The sequence below is a fragment of the Narcine bancroftii genome, chromosome 10 (genome assembly GCF_036971445.1).
Source record: "Narcine bancroftii isolate sNarBan1 chromosome 10, sNarBan1.hap1, whole genome shotgun sequence".
NCBI lineage: Eukaryota > Metazoa > Chordata > Chondrichthyes > Torpediniformes > Narcinidae > Narcine > Narcine bancroftii.
The window spans coordinates 41,389,586-41,415,759 of record NC_091478.1 but is presented as its reverse complement, the minus strand read 5'-3'; the positions used below and the strand labels follow the sequence as shown (position 1 = coordinate 41,415,759).

The window sequence follows — 26,174 nt, the reverse complement described above, 5'->3', positions numbered from 1 at the left end:
AACCGTGTCTGCCTGTCCCGCATCGGACTTGTCAGCCACAAACGAGCCTGCAGCTGACGTGGACTTTTTACCCCCTCCATAAATCTTCGTCCGCGAAGCCAAGCCAAAGAAAAGCTATGAATAACAATGTTAACTACACTACAGTGGGTGTGCAGGTTAGTTATGGATTTGATAGCATGGAAATTCCTTTATGTCACCTTTATACTGTTTTTAAAAACACCAGAAATAAAATTCTCCATTTGCAAGGTTTACATAATTTCATACAGCATGGAAACAGGCCCTTCGGCCCAACACCTAAGCCGATCAAAATGTCCCACTCACACTAGTCCTACTTGCCTGCATGTCCCTCTAGTCTAAATCCATTCTATCCATGTATCCATTCAAATATTTCTTAAATGTTCCAATAGTACCTGCCTCAACCATCTTCTCCAGCAACTTCTTCCATACACCCACCAGCCTCGGTGTAAAAACAAAGTAAACCCCCCTGTTGTGCATCTCGCACCCCCCACCCCCACTCAGCTTAAACCTGTCCTCTGGGTATTTACTCTGAGCAAATGCCTCAGTGCCTTCATCTGATTTATTCCTGGCATGATTTTGTACACCTGTATAAGATCACCCCTCATCTTTCTGCACTCAAAGAATAAAACCCTAGCCTGCTCATCCTCTCCCTATGGCGCAGGCCCCCAAGTCCTGGCCGCGTCCTTGTAATAAAAGTAGAAAACAATGCTGGAGAAACTCAGCAGGTCAAACACTGTTCTTTGTATAGCAAAGTTAAGGATAAATAACCAACATTTCGGGCCTGAGCCCTTCATTAAGGCATTTTTATTAACCTTCTCTGCACCCTCCCCAGCTTGACAGCATCTGTCCAGTAGCACAGCGACCAAAACTTTGTAGAACAGCTTTGATGTATATCTGTGTATAATACTGTACTGTTTCAAAGCTGCTGAACTGCAAGATTATAATGCTGCTGACACACTCCCTTGCAACTGTGGCCAATGATGTACAAACATTACAAGTAGCCCTCTCCCACTTACCGGCAAGCACTTCCTCAAGAATGGCATGAAGAGAGAAGGAAGGAAGCTTTGAAACCAGTAACCAGAAGAAGAATGAATGCACAGAGACCAGGGCTACAGGCACCTTGCTCCTGGGAAGGGGCTGCCAAGGGTAGTCTGAGTAAGGAGTAACACTACATGTTGGGGAAGCCTGCACATCTCCAAACTCACTCTGCTACCACTGGGCTGAATGAAAAGTGGAAGAAACCTTCTCCCCCTTTTGAGAGTAGGGGGTTAAATAACCTGCATAATCCAGCAGGGTGCAATAAACTGAGGTGTGGCAGAAATCAGTGCCAGCTACTTGAAATGGTTTTAAGATTCACTCATGGGATCTGAATGTTCAGAAGGCCAACATTTATTATTTATGCCCCATTGCCTGAATTTAAGAGAAAGTTCAGAGTTGACCACATTAGTGGAGTTGGAGTGACATTAAAAAAAAAACAATGCAGGGTTATGAAGGCACATTCCTTTAGTGGAAGGCATTGGAGAGTTAAATATTGGTGACAGGAACATAAGGGTGACTGTGATGTTGACCTCCTTGGATAAAACAGTCCAGGGCTTAGCTGTGATCCTTTATTTGATGTTGCAAGAGATCCCAGATCTCAGTGGGAAACACTCTTGGTGAAGTTTAGCTTGCAAAGGTGTGCCACTCAGAGGTGTACAGTCAAGAGGATGGGCCCTTGTAAATTTCCGCTTATATAATTACAAACTCAGATGTTGTTCTACATAAAGAGGAATCTCATGACCGGCATTCTTTGACACTCATCTAGAGCCTCATTGACTTCTTCCATACAATATGGAGAGATGAAATAAATGCTTCTCACAATGCCAAGTAGTGAAATAAGGCCTTTCACACCTCCTCCAGCACGCCTCCTCTAGCTGCCTGTGTTACATCTGATGCCTACAGTCCATCCCCAGGTCAAGCAGCAAATGAAAAATGTCAAATGGAGACAAATCCTTATTGGGAATCAGTCGTGAACGCAGAAAAGTAATTGAAGATGCAAGGAAAGTCCAGATTTAAGTGTAAACAGTCTCTACAATGAAGCTCTAGACGAGTGACAGAATGCCAGTTGTGAGATTCCTCTTTACGTAGAATAACATCTGAGTTTGTAATTAAGAGTAAATGTGGACTGTGCACTTGCAGATTAATTTGGACATTGTACTATTGTTTTATTTTGAAACCCCTGCTGAGAGGTCTGGAGTAAAATTTTCAACTGGATACTTGGAGGCCTGGAAATCAGTGGAAAGTAGCTCTAGTCAAGAGAAGACGATTTTCATTTGGGCTACTTGGCATTGTGAGAAGCATTTATTTGATGTAATGATATTGTGCGGAAGAAGTCAATCATAATTGTGTGTAATTTCTCAATGAAGTAAGACACGAGGTCAAAGAAAACAGGTGGGAGGGGGGGTACATAAGTAATTCAATCCACGTTTTAAAATAAAATATTCTGAACCTATTCATTATCAAGTCAATTGTTACATTATATATGCCTCAGTTTTGGAGGAATCACGTGGCCGGTCGGGGAACTCCAGCCCTCTCCAGAAAAGTAAAATAAAGACAGTGAAAAAACGAAGGCACAAACACAAAAACCAAAATAAAGTGAAAATAAAGGAGTGGAGAAAATGGCAGCGAAAAAAGAAAAGCCAAAAGCAACGGGAAGAAGAGAAGAAGAAAGGACGTCGGAAGAAGAAGGTGAAGGCCTTACCTGTCCGAGGAGGCCCGCCGCGGAAAGAGAAGCCCGCTCCCTAAGGTCAGTTGAAGCCCCGAACTCGGGACCACAAAAATAGCTCACGGAGCCAAGCAAAAGTGCGCAACCGCACATGCGCGACTCCTCGCGCATGCACGATGCGCAAGACAAAAATAACACTGATGGGAGGGGGGACCAGCTGAGGAGTCGATCTCCATAGCTGAGATTGACAGCCACAACAAAACAGCAAGAGGAAAACACAGAAAATAATGAGAGCAAGAAAGAAGAGAGTAAAAAGAAATCAAAGAAACAACAGATGACCAACCCAGAGGAAGAAGACCAGCAGCAAGACACTTCAAATAAAAATAAGAAGACCAAAAATACCCAACAAAATAAAACAAACAAACCAACAAGAATACCAGAAAAGACAGAGGTAAAGGACACAGATCCTGGAATGGACTCAGAAGAGGAAGAAGACAGAGAAATGGAAGATGAAGGGAAGGGCAAGACAATGGATATATTTTTTTTAAAGAATATATGGAATCAGTAAAAGAATGGCAGTCACAAGAATTCAGTGAAATAAAAAGAAGAGTAAAAAGTACAGAAGAAAAAATGAATAGATTAGAGATGATCATGTCAGATATAGGAAAAAGAGTGGACGTGGAAGAACGAGAAACAGCCGTAGAAATGGAAGTAGAGGACTTAAAAAAGAAATTAGAAGAATCTGATAAAAAAGTTAAAGAGACACAAGAGCTGTTAGCTCAGAAGATAGATATAATGGAAAATTATAGTAGAAGAAACAATATAAAGATAGTGGGCCTTAAGGAAGATGAAAAAGGCAAGAATATGAGAGAATTTATAAAAGAATGGATCCCCAGGGTCCTAGGAAGACCAGAACTACAGGAAGAAATGGAAATAGAAAGGGCACACATAACATTAGCCCCTAAACCACAACCACAACAAAAACCAAGATCCATTCTAGTAAAATTCTTAAGATATACAACAAGAGAAAATATATTGGAGAAAGCAGTGAGGAAAATAAGAGAAGACAAAAAACCACTGGAATACAAAGGTCAAAAATTTTTTTTCTATCCAGATATAAGTTTTGAACTCCTGAAGAAGAGGAAGGAGTTTAATGCAGCAAAAACGATCCTATGGAAAAAAGGATATAAATTTATGCTAAAGTATCCAGCGGTAATTAAAATAGTTATTCCAGGGCAGCAAAACAGACTATTCTTGGATCCAGAGGAAGCAAGAAAATTTGCAGAACAACTACAAAACAGACAGAGAGAGGAAGATATGTAACGATATATATATGTGTATGTGTATGTGTGTATGTATATATTTAAAAAAAAATAGAATATAGGTAAGAACTAAGAAGGGAAAGGGAAGAAAGGAAATATGGGGGGAATTAAGAGAGTGACCTTTGTTGTATATGAAAATTAAAATCTTCTCTGGGGGGGCTGGGTGGGGAAGAGTTATGGTCACTGCGAAATCAGTTGACGCTTGCGAGCGAATTCGCAAATCCAAATGGAGAGGGGAGATGTGGTTGCCCGAGAAGGGATAAAGGGCAACTCAGGAAGGGGAGGGGATAGTGGGGTTAAATAAATTTTAGATAGGAGAATAAGAGAAATGTTTTATGTTTTAGAAATGTTGTCTTATAAAGTGTTCAAAAAAAGAAAGCAGAAATGGATAAGGAAAGGTGATGATGAGGAAACGGAAAAGAAAGATAAACAAAGTATGAAATGGCTATGTTGAACTATATGACTTTAAATATTAATGGAATACATAACCAAATCAAAAGGAAGAAACTGCTAAATTTACTGAAAAAATAAAAAATTGATATAGCATTCGTACAAGAAACACACTTAACTGAAGTGGAGGACAAGAAATTAAAGAGAGATTGGATAGGACATGTAACAGCAGCATCATATAATTCAAAAGCTAGAGGAGTAGCTATATTAATCAGTAAAAATGTACCAATTAAAATAGAAGAGGAAATAATAGATCCAGCAGGGATATATGTAATGATAAAATGTTAGATATATTCAGAGTTTTGGAATTTACTCAATGTATATTCACCTAACGAAGAAGATCAAAAATTTATGCAAGATATTTTTTTGAAGATAGCAGACACACAAGGAAACATACTAATAGGAGGGGATTTCAACCTTAATTTGGATTCAAACATGGATAAAACTGGGAAAAAAATTAACAGAAAGAACAAAGTAACCAAATTTATAATTAAATTGATGCAAGAAATGCAACTTTTGGATATATGGATATATACAAGGAATATTCATATTATTCGGGTAGACATAAAACATACTCAAGAATAGGCCTATTCCTGTTATCAGCTCACATGCAAGACAGAGTTATGAAAACAGAATATAAAGCTAGAATATTATCGGACCACTCACCCCTGATATTGACAATACAGTTAGAGGACATCCCTCCAAGAATGTATAGATGGAGATTAAACTCCATGTTACTTAAAAGGCAGGATTTTAGAGAATTCATTGAATGACAAATTAAAATGTACTTTGAAATAAATACGGAATCAGTGAAAGATAAGTTTATATTATGGGATGCAATGAAAGCGTTCATCAGAGGGCAAATAATAAGTTATGTAACCAAGATGAAGAAGGACTACAATCAGGAAACAGAGCAATTGGAAAGGGAAATAGCAAATATAGAAAAAGAATTAGCAACTAAAAGAAGAGAATTGGCAGAGAAAAAAATAAAATATGAAACACTACAAACATATAAGGTGGAGAAGAACATAATGAAGACAAAACAGAAATATTATGAACTAGGAGAAAAAACGCACAAAATTCTAGCGTGGCAGCTTAAGACAGAACAAACTAAGAGAATGGCATTGGCATCAAGGAAAAAAGACAAGCAAATCACATATAATCCAACAGAGATTAATGAAAACTTCAGTGAATTCTACAAACAATTATATCAAACTGAAAACAAAATAGATGAATTTTTAACTAAAATTGAACTACCGAAATTACAAACAGAGGAACAAAATAAATTAACAGAACCATTTGAAATAGTAGAAATACAAGAGATAATAAAAAACTACCGAATAATAAAACACTACGAGAGGATGGATTCCCAATAGAATTCTATAAAACATTTAAAGATTTATTAATTCCTCCCCTCCTGGAAGTAATCAACCAGATTGATAAAACACAAAGCTTACCAGATTCATGCAAAACAGCAATAATTACAGTAATACCAAAGAGAGGGAAAGATCCACTCGCACCAGCATCATATAGACCAATATCTTACTTAACACAGATTATAAGATAAACTAATAGCTAAACTATTAGCAAACAGATTAGCCGACTATGTACCAAAAATAGTAAATCTAGACCAAACGGGTTTTATTAAAAAAAGACGAACAACAGACAGTATTTGTAAATTTATTAACTTAATTCATTCAGTAAAAGGAAATAAAGCTCCAACAGTAGCGGTTGCTTTAGACGCAGAGAAGGCCTTTGACAGAGTAGAATGGAATTATTTATTCAAAGTACTACAAAAATTCAGCTTACCAGAGAAATATATTAATTGGATTAAAGCATTATATAAGGGGCCATTGGCGAAAGTGACAGTAAATGGATATATATCAAAACAATTTAACTTAAGCAGATCAACAAGGCAGGGATACCCACTATCACCCTTATTGTTCGCGTTAGCCATAGAACCACTGGCAGAACTGATAAGAACAGAAAATAAAATAAAAGGGATAAAAATAAAAGACAAGGAATATAAAATCAGTTTATTTGCAGATGACGTTATAGTATACTTAACAGAACCAGAAATATCAATAAAAGAATTACGTAAGAAATTGAAGGAATATGGAGAAGTGTCGGGGTACAAGATTAACGCAAATAAAAGTGAAGCAATGCCAATGAATAATGCGGATTTCTCAAAATTTAAGAAAGAATCACCATTCAGATGGCAAACGCAAGCAATGCAATACCTAGGTATACAAATAAATAAAAACCTCGGCCATCTATATAAACTCAATTATTATCAACTAATGAAAAAATTACAGGACGACTTAAAGCATTGGAAAGACTTACCACTAACACTGATAGGAAGGATAAACTGTATTAAAATGAACATTTTCCCAAGGATACAATACCTATTTCAGGCATTGCCAATACACTTGACAGAGAAATTCTTCAAGGAGTTAAAGAAAATAATAAGGAAATTTTTATGGAAAGGGGGGAAACCGAGGATAGCAATAGATAAATTAACAGAATGGTATAAACAAGGAGGCTTACAACTGCCAAATTTAAAAAATTATTATAGAGCCGCACAATTAAGATACCTATCAGATTTTTATCAAACAAGGGAAAAGCCAGATTAGACTAGATTAGAACTAGATAAAATAGGGGAGAAGATACCTGAACATATATTATATAAATGGGATGAAAAATTGGTACAATGTAGGAATTCTCCAGTATTACATCATCTGCTCAATATTTGGAAGAAGATTCATGTAGAAAGGAATAAAACAAATTACTAACTACCAAAACTAATACTGATGCAAAATCAGCTAATCCCTTTTACAATAGATAACCTTTCCTTTAGAGAATGGGAGAAAAAAGGGATCAAAAGAATAGAAAATTGCTTTTTGGGAAATAAATTATTATCCTGTGAACAAATGAAGGATAAATATAACTTACGATACAGTGTTGGCATACTACCAACTGAAATCCTACTTGAAGGACAAATTGGGAAGCAGTCTGAGGTTACCAGAGGAAAGTAATTTTGAATATGTGATTACGGACACAATGATAATCAAAAAATTTGTAAAAAACATGTATATTAAACAACAAGAAAAGGAGAATGAGGAAACAAATGGTAAAACTAAACGAAAATGGGAACAAGATCTAAACATAAAGATAAAGAAGGAAACATGGGAGACGTTATGCTCAGGAACTATGAGAAATACAATAAATACGAGGTTACGTATGATACAATATAACTGGATACACAGGCTATATATTACACCTCAAAAGTTAAATAAATGGGACCCAACAGTATCTGGCAGATGTTTTCGCTGTAAAAAGGAAATGGGAACAACAATTCATGCAATATGGACATGTGAGAAAGTGAAAAAATTTTGGGAAGATCTAAACCAGATATTAAATAAAATCACAAAAAGCAATATACCAAAAAACCCAGAGATCTTCCTCCTAAGTAACATAAAAAACAAAGAATTTGGACTTGATTTGGATGGTGAACAAAAAAGATTTGTTATGATAGCCCTAGCTGTAGCAAAAAAATGTATTATGCCAGCCTGGAAATGAGAAGATAACTTGAGAATACAACAATGGTATGTAGAAATGAATAAATGTATTCCATTAGAAAAAATAACATATAATTTAAGAAATAACATTACAATATTTGAACAAATATGGGAGCCATACATGAAACATAATAGAGAAAACCTACTGGGGACATCTACCACCTAAAATGACAGAAGGAGAAGAGAATGAAAAGAACTGACTCAGTGGAATTTCTTTTTTGTTTTTATTGAGTGACAACATTGTTTGACGGGTTTAATGTGTCTTATATTCTGAACTTTAAATGAATGGGAGGGGAGGTAGGGAGGGAGGGAGGGGAGGAGGGAGTGGGGGGAGAAAACGACACTGTATATGTTCAAGAGGGAAAATGTATGTATCTTGATCAATGTGGTTTATAGTGTGAAAAATAAAAAATTTTAAAAAAAAATGCCTCAGTTTAAGGAAGAGCAGAGAATTTCATTTAGAGTCTCCGTAGTCAGAATAAACAGAGAAAACACTTGAATATTCCTCTAGCCACATGACCTCTTCATGCATTTTCTTTGGTTACCTGAATCTTGCCATGCAATAGTGGGAAGTCCACTGCAGCTTTGCTAAGAAATCTTGCTGGACTTCTTCAGCAGCATCTGAATCCATAGCCTCAATCACCCAGAAGAAGGTCAAGGGCAGCGGGCTGAATTCATTTCCTCTGGGGGGCTCCGGTTCCCTCCCACTCTCCAAAATGTACCGGGGGTTGTAGGTCAAAATGTCACCAAGACCAAAGAGCTTATTGTTGATTTTACGAAGGGAAGACCGAAGGACCGCACAATGTCTGCATTGATGGGGCAGAGGTGGAGAGAGCCAGAACCTTCAAGGTGCTCGAGTCCATATTAGGGAAGACCTTTTTTGAAGCCAGCACCTTGAGGTGACCATGAAGAAGGGACTCCAATGCCTCTACTTCCCAGGGAATCTGAGGAGATTTGGCATGTCATCAGGCACTATCAAACTTCAGCAGAAAGTATACTGGCTGGTTGCATCTCAAACTGGTTTGGAAATTCAACTGCCCAGGAATGCAGACAGCAAACATTGACAGTACCATCACAGGCTCTGACTTCCATCCATTGAAGACATCTATGCAAGGTGCTGTCTCAAGAAGGCAGCCAGCATCATAAAGGGCCCCCATCACCCTGGCCACAACCTCATCTCACTGCTACCTTCAGGCAAAAGGGGACAGAAGCACCTCTAGGTTCAACCATAGTCTCTTTCCAATAGTCATCAGAATCTTGAACCTCTTTATGATAAACAAATCGTGGACTGTCTGCACTATTGCAAGTCACTTTTGTTGCTCTAGGGATAACTATGAATATTTATATCTAGCTTATGTATGTATTGTCTCTTTTGTTTAATTCAAATAGTTTACTACTGTAGTTTTTCTTTATAAGTACCTGTTTGGTTGCAGCAATTAAGGAAGTTCATCTCCCACTCTGCATCCTCTACATTTTACAAAGGATGTTTTGAGAGCATCCTGTGCAACTGCATCACCGCCTGATTTGGAAGCTGTACCTCCAAGACCCTGCAGAGGATAGTGAAGTCAGCGGAAAAGATCATTGGGGGCTCTCTTCCTACCATGAAGGACATCGACAACACTCGATGCAGGTGAAAGGTAGTAAACATTGTGAAGGGCTCCACACACCCCTCAAGTAAACTGATCTCCCTTCTGCCATCTGGTAGGAGGTACTGCAGCACTCAGGCCCTTATGTCCAGATTGGGCAAAAACTTTTCCCCCAAGCCATCAGGCTCCTAAATTCTCAGAACATATGTGGCGAGGGTACCGTAGACTTTTATTGTATACACCTTAATATTTCAATGTGTTTAACTTCTATTCCAGTGGTTCTCAACCTTTTTCTTTCCACTCACATTCATTTTAAGTGTTCTCTATGCCATAGGTGCTCTTTAATTAGTACGGCATTGCTTAAGGTGGGATGTGGGCGGAAAGAAAATGTCTGAAAACCACTGTTTTAATCATACCTAATTGACTCATTGTGTGCACAGTTCCAAAGGAAATGGACCAATGACAATTTTTCTCAAGCAAAATTTTTCAGTAACAAATGGGTCTAGAGCAGTGATTCTCAACCTTCCCTTCCCACCCACATCCTTAAGCAATCCCTTACTAATCACAGAGCACCAATGGCATAGGGATTACTTAAAGTGGTACATGAGTAGAAAGAAAAATGGTCGAGAATCGCTGTTCTATTCTAACTTATATTTACGTAAATATGCTCCATGGTCCTGGAGAAATGCCATCTTGTCTTTACTGTGTGAGTATGGTATGAACAATAAATAAAGGTGACTTGATTTGAATGTTGGTGCATTTGTACATTATACAATGTGTATGACAATGAACTCATCATCTTCAAATGAACTCTTTTTTGTGGAAGATTTCTGTGTGCAAATTTGCTACTCTGTTCCATATAATTGCACCAGAGGCTACAAGTGGAAATTTCATAATAAGGCTGCGAGTAATTTTAGAAAATCTTGTGCTTGAGAAAGGTGAACATTAATTCACCATGAGTGTTACACTAGATAACTTGCTGTAATATAGACTTTGTTTCCTTAAGTCAACTTCTGGAAAATCAAACAGAGAACTAGTAATACCACTTTGTGACAAGCGGATCTGAAAGTGTAACATTGCATTATGGTCCTAACCTTCACTTCCCATAATTATAGTCATTTTATTTGCATTTTATTCAACATTGCTATACTGCTCCCCTTTCCATTTTCTCAGCTCGTAAAAGTATTTGGCAAAATGGGTGTGGAGACAAATAATGCATTATAAGTGAAAACAAAAAGAAATTGGCAATGAGATTGGGAACTTAGTATTGTTGACATTTGGAAGATACTTAGGATTTGCTTACAAGGTACAGACTCCTATCTGTGACAAATTCTGCTCTTGCTCTGCAGATGCAAATTGGTATAATTATCCAAGCAACGTGACAATGATTATCCTCCGTACAGTCTTTATTATTAATGCTGAAACTTTTTTTTAATCTGCTAATCCATATAAAATAATGTTTAGACCTACATTTGAGTGATATACAGAATCAGAGAATGGTAATAGTCCACTAAGTCCAAACCACCAATTAAGTCCCATTTGCACTGATTCTACACTACAAATCATCCATCGATATCTGATTGCACAAGTACAACCTGACGAAACAGCATCTTCCAGTCCTCGGTATAAATCCATAAGATACAGGAGCAGGATTACCGTATTTGACGGCATATAGGATTCCCCCTTTTTTTCCCCCCCAAAAAAATCACCTCCAAAACCACTCCGGATCCTATATACGAAGGTGCCATTTTGGGCACCGAAATACAAAGCGCTCAAACTACTCACGCAGCTTCAAGAAGTCTGCGGAGGTTCTGCGGCTGTCCAGGAGGTGGGCCCGCAGCTTCGTGGACCATCTTCCCTCGGGTAGCCCATGCTTTCCAGAACTGCCGCTGCCAACGCTCAGTTTTCCCGTGAGAAGGCCAACCATGGCAGTCGTCACCAGCAGTGCAACGGGTGTGTTTGTAATACACACTGATGGTACCATCGATCTCTTGCTTTGAGGGGAGCACTAGGCCTTGGTGATCAGCTCGTCAGGCCACTTGCTCACTGCCACCTGCCCCTGCGCCTCATTCAATTTTCTCGGGGGTGGGGGGGCTTGCTCATCAAACAATGGCTCAGTGTGGAGCCTGATTAATGAGGCCCAGCACTCCCCTCAAAGCAACCGATCGACTGTCTGCTCACCACGAAGTGGGCCCTGCCCATTGCCCTATTGACTGGTTTCTCTCCCTCCCACCCTATTGCGCCCGCGGGTCCTGGTGCACCTGTTAATTGGCATTTGCACAGTGGAGGAGAATCAGCATGAGCCTCGGTGTATGGCAGGCAGGAGACCACATCGGTGCTGTTGCTCATATGCAAGGAGGCTTTGGCGTCTTGGCCATGCGAGGCTGGAGGGTTTTCATCAAGGTGAGTGAAGGCAAAGGCACACGCACATAGATGTGCGCGCATGCGCATTATCCACCTGTTCTCCAACTAAGCAGGTATCCGTAAATACACTAAAACAAATTTTTTCTAAAATTTCATGCTAAAAATGGGGGGGGGGGGGGTAGGGGTCCTTGTATGTCATTGGGCCCTATATGCAGTCAAATATGGTAAGCCATTCACAACCCATCGAGTCAGCTGCACTGTTCCATCATGTCTGATCTATTTTTTTTTTCAACTCCATTCTCCTCTCTTCTCCCTATAATCCTTGATTCCCTTCCAAATCGAGAACTAGCTACCTCTGTCTTAAATAAACACAAAGACTTAGCCTCCACAGGTGCCCATGGCAACAAATTCCACAGATGTACCACCCTTTGGGTAAAGAAATTCCTTCTCATTTTTGTTCTCAAGGGACGTTTCTGTATGCTGAGGCTGTGCCCTCTGGTCCCAGTCTCCCACACCAGAGGAAAAATTCTCTCCATGTCTACACTATCCAGGCCTTTCAGGATTCAATAGGTTTCAATGAGATCCCCTCTCATTTTTGTAAACTCCAGCAAGTACAGTCCTCAAGCCATCAAATGCTCTTCCAGTAACAAGCCTTTCATTCCAGGGATCACTTGCCTGAATCTCCACTAGACCCTCTCCAATGCCAACACATTCTTCCCTAGATAAGGAGTCCAAAACTGCTCACTATTCTCAAAGTGCAGTTGACAATGCTAGCATTGCATTTGCTTTTCTTATCACTGACTGTATCTGCAAGTTAAACTTTAGGGAAACTTGCACAGGGTTTCCTAAGTCCCTCTGCACCTTTGATTTATGAACTTGCTGCCTATTTATCCTATAATATTTATATATATTTATTTTATATTTCATCTTTATGCACACTTGATTATTATGTTCTGCATATTATGTGCACTGGGTCCAGAGAAAAACTTTCATCGGGTTGTGTATGTACAGTCCAAAGATAATAACTTGAACTGGAATTTTATTTTGGTGTATTCCTATCTCATCTCATCTGGAAAAATTGTAACCTGGAGGTTTCAATTGTTTCAAACTATGGTTCAATTATAGCCACAATGGCATGAAATACTATAATATGTGATATATAACATATAATCATATAACAATTACAGCACGGAAACAGGCCAATTTGGCCCTTCTAGTCCGCACTGATCCAAGTACCCTCCTTTAATCCCACTTACCAGCACTCTGCCCATATCCCTCCATCCCCCTCCCATCCATATACTTATCCAACTCTTTTTAAATGACAAAATTGACCCTCCCTCCACCACCTTTCCTGGAAGCCCATTCCACACAGTAACCACTCTCTGAGTAAAGAAGTTCCCCCTCATGTTACTCCTAAACCTTTCCACATTAACTCTATCTATCCCTCTCATTATCTTAAACACCTCTATCAAATCCCCTCTCAGCCTTCTACGTTCCAAGGAATAAAGACCTAATTTGCTCAATCTTTCCTTATATTCCAGATGCTGAAACCCAGGCAACATTTTTGTAAATCTTCTCTGCACTCTCTCTATCTTGTTAATATAATTCCTATAAATCGGTGACCAGAACTGCACACAGTACTCTAAATGTGGCCTCACCGATGCCTTGTACAGTTTCATCATTACTTCCCAACCCTATATTCTATGCACTGATTTACATAGGCAAGCATACTAAAGGCCTTCTTCACCACCCTATCCACATGTGCTCCTACCTTCAGGGAACAATGCACCATTATTCCTAGATCTTTCTGCTCCACTGCATTCTTCAATACCCTCCCATTTACCACATATGCTTTGCTTTGATTATTCTTTCCAAAATGAAGCACCTCACACTTAAACTCCATCTGCCATCTTTCTCCCCACTCTTCTAAGCAGTTTAAATGCCTCTGCAATCTTTGAAAACCCTCTTCATCACCCACAACTCCCCCTATTTTAGTATCATCTGCATATTTACTAATCCAATTTACCATCCCATTCTCCAGATCATTAATATATATGACAAACAGCAATGGTCACAATACCGAACCCTGAGGTACACCGCTTGTCACCGGCCTCCATCCTGACAAACAATTATCTACTACTACTCTCTGGCACCTTCCTTCCAGCCACTGTTGAATCCATTTGACTATCTCCAAATTAATACCCAAGGACTTAGCCTTCCTAACTAACCTTACTGAAGTCCATATAGACAACATCCACTGCTCTACCCTCATCAACATTTCTAGTCACCTCTTCAAAAAATTCAACAAGATTGGTCAAACACGACCTTCCACACTCAAATCCGTGTTGAGTGTCCCTGATCAGACCCTGTCCCTCCATATACTTATATATACTATCTCTAAAAATGTTTTTCATCAATTTACCTATCACAGACGTCAAACTTACAGGCCAATAATTGCTAGGCTTGCTCCTTGAAACCTTTTTAAACAAAGGAACCACATGCGCCAATCCTCCGGCACTATACCCGTCTCTAATGACATTTGAAAAATCACTGCCAGAGCTTCCGCTATTTCCTCACTAACTTCTCTCAAGGTCCTGGGGAAAATCCTGCCAGGACCTGGAGACTTATCCACCTTTATATGTTTCAAAAGCTCCAGTACTACCTCTTTCTTAATCACTATAGTCTCCATATTTACCCCCTCTACTTTCTTAACTCTGCACAGTTCAATATTCCTTCTCCTCAGTAAATACTGAGGAAAAGAAATTGTTCAAGACCTCCCCCATCTCTTTTGGCTCCACACACATTTGTCCTTTCTGTTTCTCTATTGGACCAATTTTATCTCTCACTTTCCTTTTGCTATTTACATATTTGTAGAAACCCTTTGGATTTATTTTCACCCTGCTTGCTATAGCCACCTCATACTTTCTTTTAGCTTTTCTAATTTCCTTCTTAATTCTAATTTCTTTCTTAAGATTCTTTTTACATTCAATATAGTACCCAAACATCTCCTTTTTTTCCCTGTTTCTTATATTTATTGTAGTACTCCCTCTTTTTTCGAACCAAGTTTCCAATATCTCTTGAGAACCATGGCTCTCTCAAACTTTTGACCTTACCTTTCAACCTAACAGGTATATAAAGATTTTGTACACTTAAAATCTCTCCATTAAAAGACCTCCATTTCTCTATTACATCCTTCCCAGAAAACAAATTGTCCCAATCCACCCCTTGTAAATCCTTTTGCATCTCCTCAAACCTAGCTCAAAAACCTCAATTCTGGGCCCAGACCTATCTTTTTCCATAATTACCTTGAAGCTAATGGTACTATGATCACTGGACCCGAAGTGGTTCCCCACACATACCTCTGTCACCTGACCCATCTCATACCCCAACAGTAAATACAACACAGCTCCCTCTCTAGTTGGTACCTCCAAGTATTGATGTAAAAAGCCATCCTGCATACATTTTACAAACTCCAACCCATCCAGCCCTTCCACAGAATAGGTTTCCCAATCAATATTCAGAAAATTAAAATCCCCCACAATCACTACCCTGTGCTTATTACAAATATCTGCTATCTCCCTAATAATTTGTTCCTCTAATTCCATTCCCCATTCGGTGGTCTATAATACACCCCTATAATTGTAACTTTCCCTTTCCCATTCCTCAATTCCACCCAAATAGCCTCCCTGGATGAGCCTTCTATTCTATCACACTTAAGCACCGCTGTAATATTTTCTCTAACAAGTAGTGCAACCCCACCCCCTTTTGCCCCCATCCCCCGGTTCTATCACACCTAAAGCAACTAAATCCAGGAATATTTAGCTGCCAGTCACATCCCTCCTGTAACCAATCGCTACCACGTCATACTTCCAAGTGTCAATCCATACCTTCAGCTCATCCACCTTCCTTACAATGCTCCTAGCATTAAAATATATGCATTTTAGAGATCTCCCACTTTTTACTTCCTGTTTGCCCATATCTTTACCAACAGCTCGCTTATGATCTTTTGCAATCAACCTCTGTCCATCTTCGTATAGAGCATCTCCCTTTTCTATCACCTGCCTTTCCCCCTCTCAAACACTGTCTACAAGCTTTCTCTGATTGCACTCTAACCTTCTCCTTGCTGTTCTCCTTCATTTGGTTCCCTTTCCCCAGCCATTCTAGTTTAAAGTTTCCTGAGTAACCTTAGCAAACCACCATCCGGTTCTCCTTGCTCTGTCCACAGAATTCCCCTGTCTGTACTCCTGACTATCGAGTCCCCTATGATTATTGCCCTCCTCTTCCTTTCCCTACCCTTCTGAGCCTCAGAGGCCGACCAAGTGCCAGAGGCACAGCCACTGATGCTTTTCCCATACCACTGCTACCTTTGGGCAGAAGTACAGACGCCTGAAGTCCAGCAACTCCAGGTTTAAAAACACTTTCTTTCCAAATAGCTGACAGACACAAACATCCTCTGGAATAAAATATGAACATCTGCAGACACCGTGGTCGAAGTAAAAACACAAAGCTGGTGAAACTCAGCAGGTCAAGCAGTGTCTTTTATATTTCTTCTTTGGCTTGGCTTCGCGGACTAAGATTTATGGAGGGGGTAAAAGTCCACGTCAGCTGCAGGCTCGTTTGTGGCTGACAAGTCCGATGCGGGACAGGCAGACAAAAACATAACTGACGTTTCAGGACTGAGGCCCTCATCAAGGTATGGATGATTTACTGCATCAGCGGCTCCCTTTGTGGCCTTCTCTACATCAGAGAGACTGAGTGTAGATTGTGAGATGGCTTCATTGAGCACCTTCACTCCATCCGCACCAGTGACAGAGACCTCCCAGTAGCCAACCATTTCAGTTCTGTGTCGCACTCCCATACTCACATGTCTGTCCATGGCCTAGTGTACTTTCCCACCAAGACTACCTGCAAATTGGAGGAGCAGCACTTGATTTTCCGTCTGGGCACTCTCCAGTCAGATGGCATTAAGATTGTTTTCTGTTAATCTGTTCTTCTCTTCCCCCTTCCCTTCCCGGTTCTGCTCCCTTCCTTCCCCCTTCCTTCACCTAGCCATCCCACCTCCCTTTGATAGCTACTGTCCCCTCCCTCCCTTCTCCACCTATCACCTCCCTTTACGACCACCCCTCCCCTCCTACTCTTTAGTATGGATGCCTGCTGACATTTCTCCATACCTTGCTGAAGGGCTCAGGCCCAAAATACCAGTTATGTATTTTTACCTTTGCTATATAAAGGACGCTGCTTGACCTGCTGAGTTTCTGCAGCATTGTGTTTTTACTTGAACCTCCTCTTGTTACTCTAAACACCGAGAGTGTTTAGACACCACAAAAGAACTGTCTGCACCTTTGCAATGTTTCTTTTTACCACGATAATTGAATATTTATTATCTTCCTTTTGTATTCATTGTCTGTTTTTAAATCAATTATGCATTCTATTGTAGTTTCTTTTAACATTATACCTGTGTGGCTGCAGTAAATAAAAATGTTGGTGCATCTGGACATTGTTGTTATGTACAGTCTTCTTTGGCTTGGCTTCGTGGACGAAGATTTATGGAGGGGTAATGTCCACGTCAGCTGCAGGCTCGTTTGTGGCTGACAAGTCCGATGCGGGTCAGGTAGACACGGTTGCAGCGGTTGCAAGGGAAAATTGGTGGGTTGGGGTTGGGTGTTGGGTTTTTCCTCCTTTGTCTTTTGTCAGTGAGGTGGGCTCTGTGGTCTTCTTCAAAGGAGGTTGGTGCCCGCCGAACTGTGAGGCGCCAAGATGCACGGTTTGAATCAATGTGGCAGACACCAAGAGATGTACAGTATATAACAATAAACTCTCAGTACTCATTTCTCATTACCCTCATCCATTCATTCCCTTAGTCAGCTTCATGTGGATGCATTGACATGGTAAGTTTGGATTCTTTGCCAGGTTTCCAAAGGAAGCCCATTTGTCAATGAAATCAGAGTATTTCTCAAGTTGCAATTCAGGCCGTGATGCAACCATTTGGCTTTCCACAGTTCAATGTATATGTTCAATACTCATTACCATTGGCATAAACTTAATTACTCCAATATGCCAGGAGACAGAAAAAAAATCTGTTTTTGAGCTTGGAGATGCTGAACTTCATGTTTCTGTACCTTCTGCTCCAGGGAGCAGCAATAAGTTATGATGGGGGGGGGGGGTCTTTCATGTTGTCTGTCTTCTTGAGACAGCACCTCACATAAGTGTCTTCAATGGACGGGAGGTTGGTGCCTGTGATAGACTTGGCTAGGTTTGCAGCTTTCCGCAGCCATCTACATTCCTGGGCTCCCACTTGTCTATCTGCATCCCCGGTTCATTGTTAAAATATAAACGATTAAACCTAGCAGAGAAACTTGGTTCATAAACTGTCTGCTGGAGGAACTCAGTGGAATCAGTGGGAGGAGAAGAATTTTCAAAGTTTCGGTCCAGAACCCTTCCTCGTGACTGAGAGTGTGGAGAAGAGATAGCTGACATAATGTTGCCTGGATGGGAGGGTTTGGACAGGGACAATTGGGATTGGTGAATGGGTATGAAGGACAGAGACAGTGATTGGCAGGTCAAAGGGAGAGAGAGAGCTGTGAGGAGAGCACTAGATCAATGGTTCTCGACCTTTTTCCTTCCACTCGCATCCCACTTTAACTAATCCCTATGCCATTGGTGCTCTGTGATTAGTAAGGGCTTGCTTAAGGTGGTGTGTGAGTGTGAAAGGAAGGTTGAGAATCACTGCTCTTGACTCAATTGTTACTGAAATATTTTGCTTGAGAAAAATTGCCATTGGCCCATTTCCTTTGCAGTTATGAAACTGTGCACATAACGAGTCAATGAGGGATGATTAAAACAGCGGTTTTCAAACTTTTTATTTCCACCCGGATACCACCTAAAGCAATCCCTTACTAATCACAGAGCACCTATGGCATAGGGAATACTTAATGTGGTATGGGAGTGGAAAGAAAAGGATTGAGAACCACTGCTCTTGATAAAGGCTGTGAGTGCAGAAATCTGATAAGGAGGGAAAATGATAATAGTGGTTTAATGATAGCTGTTGGGTAAGTGTGTTAGGGAAGGGCAGATGGGACCAGATGGACCAAAATGAGGTGGGATAGGGGGAGGGAGAAAAATCTAGAGGAAATATAGGTGGAAGGAGAGGAAACTAGAGGTGGGGGGAGGGGGGTGAGGATCGGTGGGAGAGGGCTTGGCGGATCATGCTTTTCAAAGAGATGACAGAGGATTGATGAGGGCACGTGGTGGATGTTGTTCATATGGACTTTAGCAAGACCTTTACCAAAATCTTGCGTTGCAGATTATTCTAGAAGGTTAAATCTGCTCTCTTTGTATCCATCTGGTCCCATCTGTACGTCCCTCACAACTGTACCTCAACACTGCTCATTACACCTTAATTGTCACCTTCTCTTATCGGATTCATACAATGTTCCACTTTCAATGACTAATCTTCCACCTGACCCCTTTGTTTTCTTGCTCCCTCTCTCTTTGACCTGCCACTCAACTGCTTCTGTCTGTCATCCTTCACCAATCTCCACTGTCCCCTGGATAATGACAATTGCTTGTCCACATTATACTAGCTGTGTCTGAACTCTCACTGATGAAGTGTTGAGACCTGAAACAACAGCAATTCCTTTTTTTCCCCCAGTGAGTTCCTCCATCAAATGGTTACTCCAGATTCCAGCATCTGCAGCCTCTCATGTGTTTCCAGATAAATCCTGTTTACTTTTTCCCAGTTTATGTCCCACTGCCATCCAAATCGTCCCTTTCCCATCCATGTTCATAAACTAAAGCATTGTCTCCCATTTCCAAACCTGATTTCACCTTGTAAATCTGCTGCACTATTCTTTCTCCCATTTCAATAATATAAGGAAACCTCCCTTCAAGGACCCTGACATTGGTTCTGTTGAATTATTGGGTTTGTTTCGGTTTCATCTTCTCCAGGACAGGTCATGTACTCCATGAGTCGAAGGTCCTCTGGTATGCATGTTTCGTTAAACATACATTCATTTACACAACTTCTTAATTCTATCTATAGGTGGCAGAAACCAGAGAGCAGGATGCAATATCACACTCACAGGGAGGACAAGCAAAGTCCATACAAACAGCCCCGGAATTCAGGATTGATCCTGGTTCACTGGAGTTCTGAGGTAGTAGCTCTATTAGCTGCACTACTCTGCTGCCCCAGTGCATTACAGGCACCCTACTTTAGGAAGGATGTCAAGCATTTAGATTCCCTATAGATGGGTATATTAAAATGTTACCAGCAATAAAAGGCATATTGAGACTGGAGAAATTGTGGTTGCTCTCTTTAGAAAAGGAGTCAAGAAGAGGTTTGTTAGAGGTTTTTGAAAAAGTCATGCACAGAAATTGTTCGGTGTAATCAGTGTCCAGTCAACACGAGTTTAATGACATTGACAAAAGACCCACAGAGAACTTGAGAGGCAAAAACGTAGACAATTAATTATGTTGATTTGTAATGCAATGCATAAACAATCATGCTGGAGGCAGATTGCAGGGTAATTTTTAAAAAGGGAATTAATGAATACTTAAAGTGAGGAAAACAATTGCAAGATGCTGAGGGCAATTTTGGGGATGGTATGATATGATATGGCGACACCAATACCCTTGAGCATAAAGCCCTCCAAAAGGTAGTGGACACAACCCAGGTCACCACAGGCAAAACCCTCCCCACTATCGACAACATCTGCAGGGAACACTACTGTCGGAGACCAGCAGCAATCATCAGGTATCCACTCCACCCAGCACACGCTCTGTTTTCGCTGCTGCCATCAGGAGGGAGGTATAGGTGCCACAAGACTTGTACCACCAAGTTCAGGAACAGCTGCTTCCCCCCCCCTCACTCCCCACAATCAGACTCCTCAACAGATTCAATCATGGATTTTTATAAGGACGTTTACTTATGCAGTTTATTGATATTTTTATTCTCTCTGTATTGCACAGTCATTTTGTTTTCATTTGTTATCTGTTTACATTTCTTTGTTTACATGTATACGTTGTGTACAGTTATATTTTTCACTACTGTTACGTACTAAATCAACAGCGATGAACCACCAAGACAATAGTATTTTCAAAAACAGTGTGTGTGTGTGTGTGTGTGTGTGTGTGTGTGTGTGTGTGTGTGTGTGTGTGTGTGTATGTGTGTGTGTGTTAAACCCCAAACCATGACACTTTAAGCTTGATTTGAGAAATGATCTTAAAGTTCAGTCTCAGAAAGCTTTTGTGTTGAAACTTAAAGTCTTCACTGCTGTTCAAAAGAAATTATGGAGTAAGTGTGAGGCATCAGATTTCTTTAAGTTGTTGTTCAAAAGCAATAATGATTTTTTTGAAACATCAAGTCATCAGACCTCTTTAAAACTCACAAATTTCTTTTGTAGAGTTGTTTTCAGAGCAATGTTTCTTCATACAAATTATTTTTCTCTCTTTCCTCTTTTCCAAAGAGACAGTGAAGTGGCTATTTTTTTCCACGATGATTTTACAAACCCAGACCAGGACTAAATTCTTCAAAACCATTTTTCCAGTGTTCCTCCCTTTCATAAGGAGAACATAAACATCCTTTTGTTACTGCATTTCAATGCTGACTTAATTACAGGATGGTAAAGCCCCTTCAATCCTGTGTTTCTGGTCTCAAAATGCCTCTCATTCAATAATATCTTTCTCTTAAATGTCTCATCAAATGACACGTGACACTATTTCTGTTTCTGTTTCATTTCTCCTAAAGCATGAATCATGGTGATGGCCTTTTGAAGTTATTTCACACATATATATGCTAAAAATATCTCTGTTCACTTAGACCCACTTCAAAAGTATGAATTATGAGCCCACAAACTCCAGCCTGTCTGCTGACCATTGAATTAAAAGTTCTGCTTGTTTGAATAGCTGCCCCTGAATTTCCATTCTAACAACATAAGTAAATAAGCAGTCTTGTATTTAAACAGATGGCCTCCTTGAGCAAGCACCAATTCTTCTTGCATACACAGCTATTTCTCCAGCAAACACCTATTGTTTTGTTCTCAATGGAGAGCATTCACAAGACTTTTATGACTGTTTACAGCTTTTTGAATTAGCAGTCACTCAGTCTTTTTAAGTAAACAGATGTTTCATCTTCATAAATGGCTTCTCTCTCTGAGTGGATAAGGGTCTATGGTGTCTGTAAATTGCAAATATGCCCTGTCCATCAAAAAAACGAACTTTGCTAAAAAATATATATATAACTAAAGATTTTAATTTTAAAGATAATATTAATACAAATATGTTACGCTATCAATTAGTGGTAATTCTGCCTCGCCCACGGAAAAATAAATCTCAGGGTTATATGTGATATCATGTATGTACTCTGACATTAACTATATAATCTGAAATCTCAAGGGAGTGGAAACAGTTGGAGAGCTCTTCCATAGCTCTGAGATAGGCTGAGTATTCTAATGTATGATGATTCCTGTTGTTTTATCTGGATGCTGCAATGAAAGATACTGTGTGTGTCATCTGCAGTGACAGGAGTGCAAGAATGTAGCAACAATGATGAAACATATAGAGATCTCCCACCAGGTGAAGCCCACTCTAGTCTTTAGCAAGTCAATGCTAAAAGGTGGAGAATTATTGGAGCATGATACACCGATTTATTTCTATTCCTTGATAAATGGATACTTCTCATTCTTATTATTAATATTTCCCATTATTTGTTCCACTGTTGAATATTATCTACCAAAGTGAGATATGAGCTCATTGTGTTCTTATTAGTAATGACAATGTATGAATTTATAATTGAAAAAGTTGGCAGCAAGTTAACGCAATCATAAGATTTTCTTTTAACATTATAAACTTAATGAATCTCTTGTAAAGTATCAGACAATCTCATCACCCTGACAGCAAGGATTGGGCTTGGCCAGGTATGTAAATGGATTTTTGGAAGTTTTAGTGTGAGTTATGGGTGGGAGTTTGGATGGTTTGATAGATAATGGCAGGGCATGCCCAAAATTTCCATATGGAACCTGTGCGAGGACACCTGGGGATCCAACCCTCCAGGAATGTCAAGAGACTCCAGAAATCAAAGATAAATTTGCCCAACCACAAGCGAAGAATAAAGACAAGTTGAAATAACTTATTTTATCATCAGTTATTCTAAAAATAAAGATGGGTAAAGACATCCAGACAAGAGTCATTGACTGGCCAGTTAACTTGGGAAGCATTGCCCCATTGCGATAGAGATAATAGATTATCAAGGAAAAGGCTGTAAGTTAGGATGCATGGGATCTTGTGATGAAATCTCTGCTACTTCTTGGGCAATCCTCTTCACTGGTGAGTTCGTCTGAAAGGAACCATACCCTTCCCATATTCCCAAGATGAAATTACATCAGGTGCCGATAACATCTCTAGCTATTGATCCATATAACATGAAATGGCCCTCTTCCAGGTTTGGATGTCTGTTTTTGTCTCCTGCCCAACAGAGTAGGTGGAGATGTGGACCTTTCTCATATTCAAACATCTGAAAGAAAGGGAATTTGGCACATTAACTACTTTAAGCTCTCAGAGAAATTTCACCTACTTGTCTACAATGACCGTGCTGGCTAGCCATTAGGTTTTGGGCATTTAGCATTTTTTTTAATTTTAAAAAGAGGCCTTTAGAGATAGGTAAAGATCTGCTTGACATAAGGCCATAAGACATTGGAGCAGAGTTAGGCCTTGGGTCCATCAAGTCTGCTCCGCCATTCAAATTATAGGTGGCATATTTTTTTCTCAACCCTCTTCTCCTGCCTCCTCCCCTAATTTTGACAGCCCTACTAAAGATTTATCAACCTCAGCTCTAAATATACCCGATGACTTGGCCTCCAGTTACGAATAGTAAGAGTCTGTGACTGGTCAATTGGCTTGAAAGGAGGAGTCCCATAATGATGTACATATCATATTGTAAGGGTGTGAAGCAGTATATTAACTGATTGCCCATCCATTCCATGTTAAATTATCAAGATTAAAATTACTCGTCAAACTATCCTGACAGTAAACTACTCTGGGACCACCAAATAATCGATCTGTATGATTGAAATGTCACTTTTGTTGCAGTAACTGCAATTGTGAATTAACTATCCTTTATATTTAATACTTTCATTTTCTGTTTTGGCATATTGTGGCAATTTAATTTATACTATTGGTCTATCATACCTTTATGACTGCAGTCAGTAAGAATTTTAATGCATCTGTACTTTTGTATGTGACAATAAATTTTCATATCATATAGTATCCTACCATAACACATCACATCCTTTTTTATATGTTTATCCAAAATAGGGAGTGGTTTGGGAGTTCGTAGTCCAGGTTACCAAATTCTGTGTATTAATATTTATTTCTGCCCATGCAGTATTGAAGTGGTCATTAAGTTACTTGGAACATGTGAACATAATCTGTAGGGGCACATTTATAATGGAAGAATGAAACAAAGGAAGTATGCATCTGTGTTTCACACAAAACACGTAGGCAATAATATTCCAACAATGGGCTATTTATCCATAAGTAATTTTTACTGGAGATAAATATCTACTACCTTTCTGGAAACAATTCTGAGTTCCCTTTATTTTGGAACAATAATTTCAGTACCACGTATCTGTAAAAGTAAATTGAAAATGTGAACGCAAATAGACAGAGTAACATAATCGCCTCTGGGTACTTTCCACTGATTCCAAGTTTATACTGCATTCAAAAAAAGGAAGTAACAGCTAGAAAATGACTTTGGTTCTCTGATCTGCATCCAATTCAATTTGACTCATATCTTGCACAAAGGGAAATTGAGTAAAATATATAATGGGAGTTGATTTTGCAATGGACTTCAATAAGGCTTCCCACAAGTTCATAATGCCAAAGCAGTTAATAATTTAATTAACTAAAAAGATGTGTGTGTGTGTGTGTGTGTGTGTGTGTGTGTGTGTGTGGGGGGGGGGGGGGTGTTGTGGGGGGTAGTCAAAGAACATGCATTAAGCGCACCATTATGGTGTATGCTTCCATCATTGCCCTTTCAAGGCACTTAATACTCTGTGCAAAATATGTGATTTCATCATACTTTTCATAAAATTGTACCATAGCCACTCTGGTGAGTTTCCAGTATTTTCTCTTATCTTATCTATTGAATTTTGCTTCAGGAATTTTATTTGATATTAATGGATTTTATAATTTTATTGATGTCATATAACCTCTGCATTTAGAACTTTTTTTCAGTCAATCTTAAAATAAACCACTTTATCCAAATATCATTTGTCTGAACGTGTTTCTCTGATTACATGTCAGCAAAATTCCTTGGAATATTACTGATTAAAGGAATCAATTACCAAATCAGTCGAAGTTGCATTAATGTTACAGCTTTCATGTAGTTAAACAGGGGAAATGGGAGGTGTAGAAGAGGTCACTGTTGGTGCAATGCAAGGCTGTAAGAGAATTGCAGAGATGAAGGAGGTTTCAGAGGTAGGGAGGAATACGGTGCAGGAATTGAACATAATGATAAGATCTATAAATTTGAGGTGTTGGGGCTGGGAGCCAATGCAGGTAAAGACTAAAAAGGTGAATGCTCCAAATAAAGATTAGAGCAGCAAAGATTAGGGATAAATTCAAGGGAACAAAGAGTAGAAAATAGTCTAAAGAGGACAACACTCCAAGTTAGGATTAGGGAGGCAGAGATTGGAATATAGTTAACAACGAGAGAAATATGGGAGAACTGCCAGAACAGTCAAGTCTAGAGAATAGATTTAAATGTAAGCTGTTGGAAAATTTAAGCAAGTATGGATATTAATGTAAAATTTTAGTTGATGGGCAAGTAAGTAGATTTTGACTGTCCAAAATCAGTAAATGAACTGTTGAGTAGTTTCTGAGTCATAAAATGAAGATAAGTAATTTCAGCCTGAATAGATTATCCATAATACATTTCAGCAATCAGTTTCAATTCATTTCATTCTGTTAGTCACATAACTCAGTTATTTGAAATACCAAATCTGCAGAGCATCAGACATGTTGTATTGTTACCAGATGTGATTATAAAACTATTTCTACAGACATGCAAAACCACAATTAAAGATTTGAAAAGAAAAATGTCATTGCATCATGTCGAAAGAATCAGAGTCAATTAGGAATTTTATTGTATGTGTAT

The 26,174-nt window shown here is 39.5% G+C and overlaps 1 protein-coding gene across 1 annotated transcript in view; it reads right to left on the bottom strand.

Annotated features, from left to right (window-relative positions):
• Positions 1–23,191: 23,191 nt before the first annotated feature.
• The window catches only part of cabcoco1 (ciliary associated calcium binding coiled-coil 1), a 151,263-nt gene continuing 148,280 nt past the window's right edge, over positions 23,192–26,174 (bottom strand). The window contains exon 9 of the transcript XR_011345569.1: positions 23,192–23,531. The gene's annotated coding sequence lies outside the window, so the exon portion shown is untranslated. The remainder of the gene's footprint in view (positions 23,532–26,174) is intronic.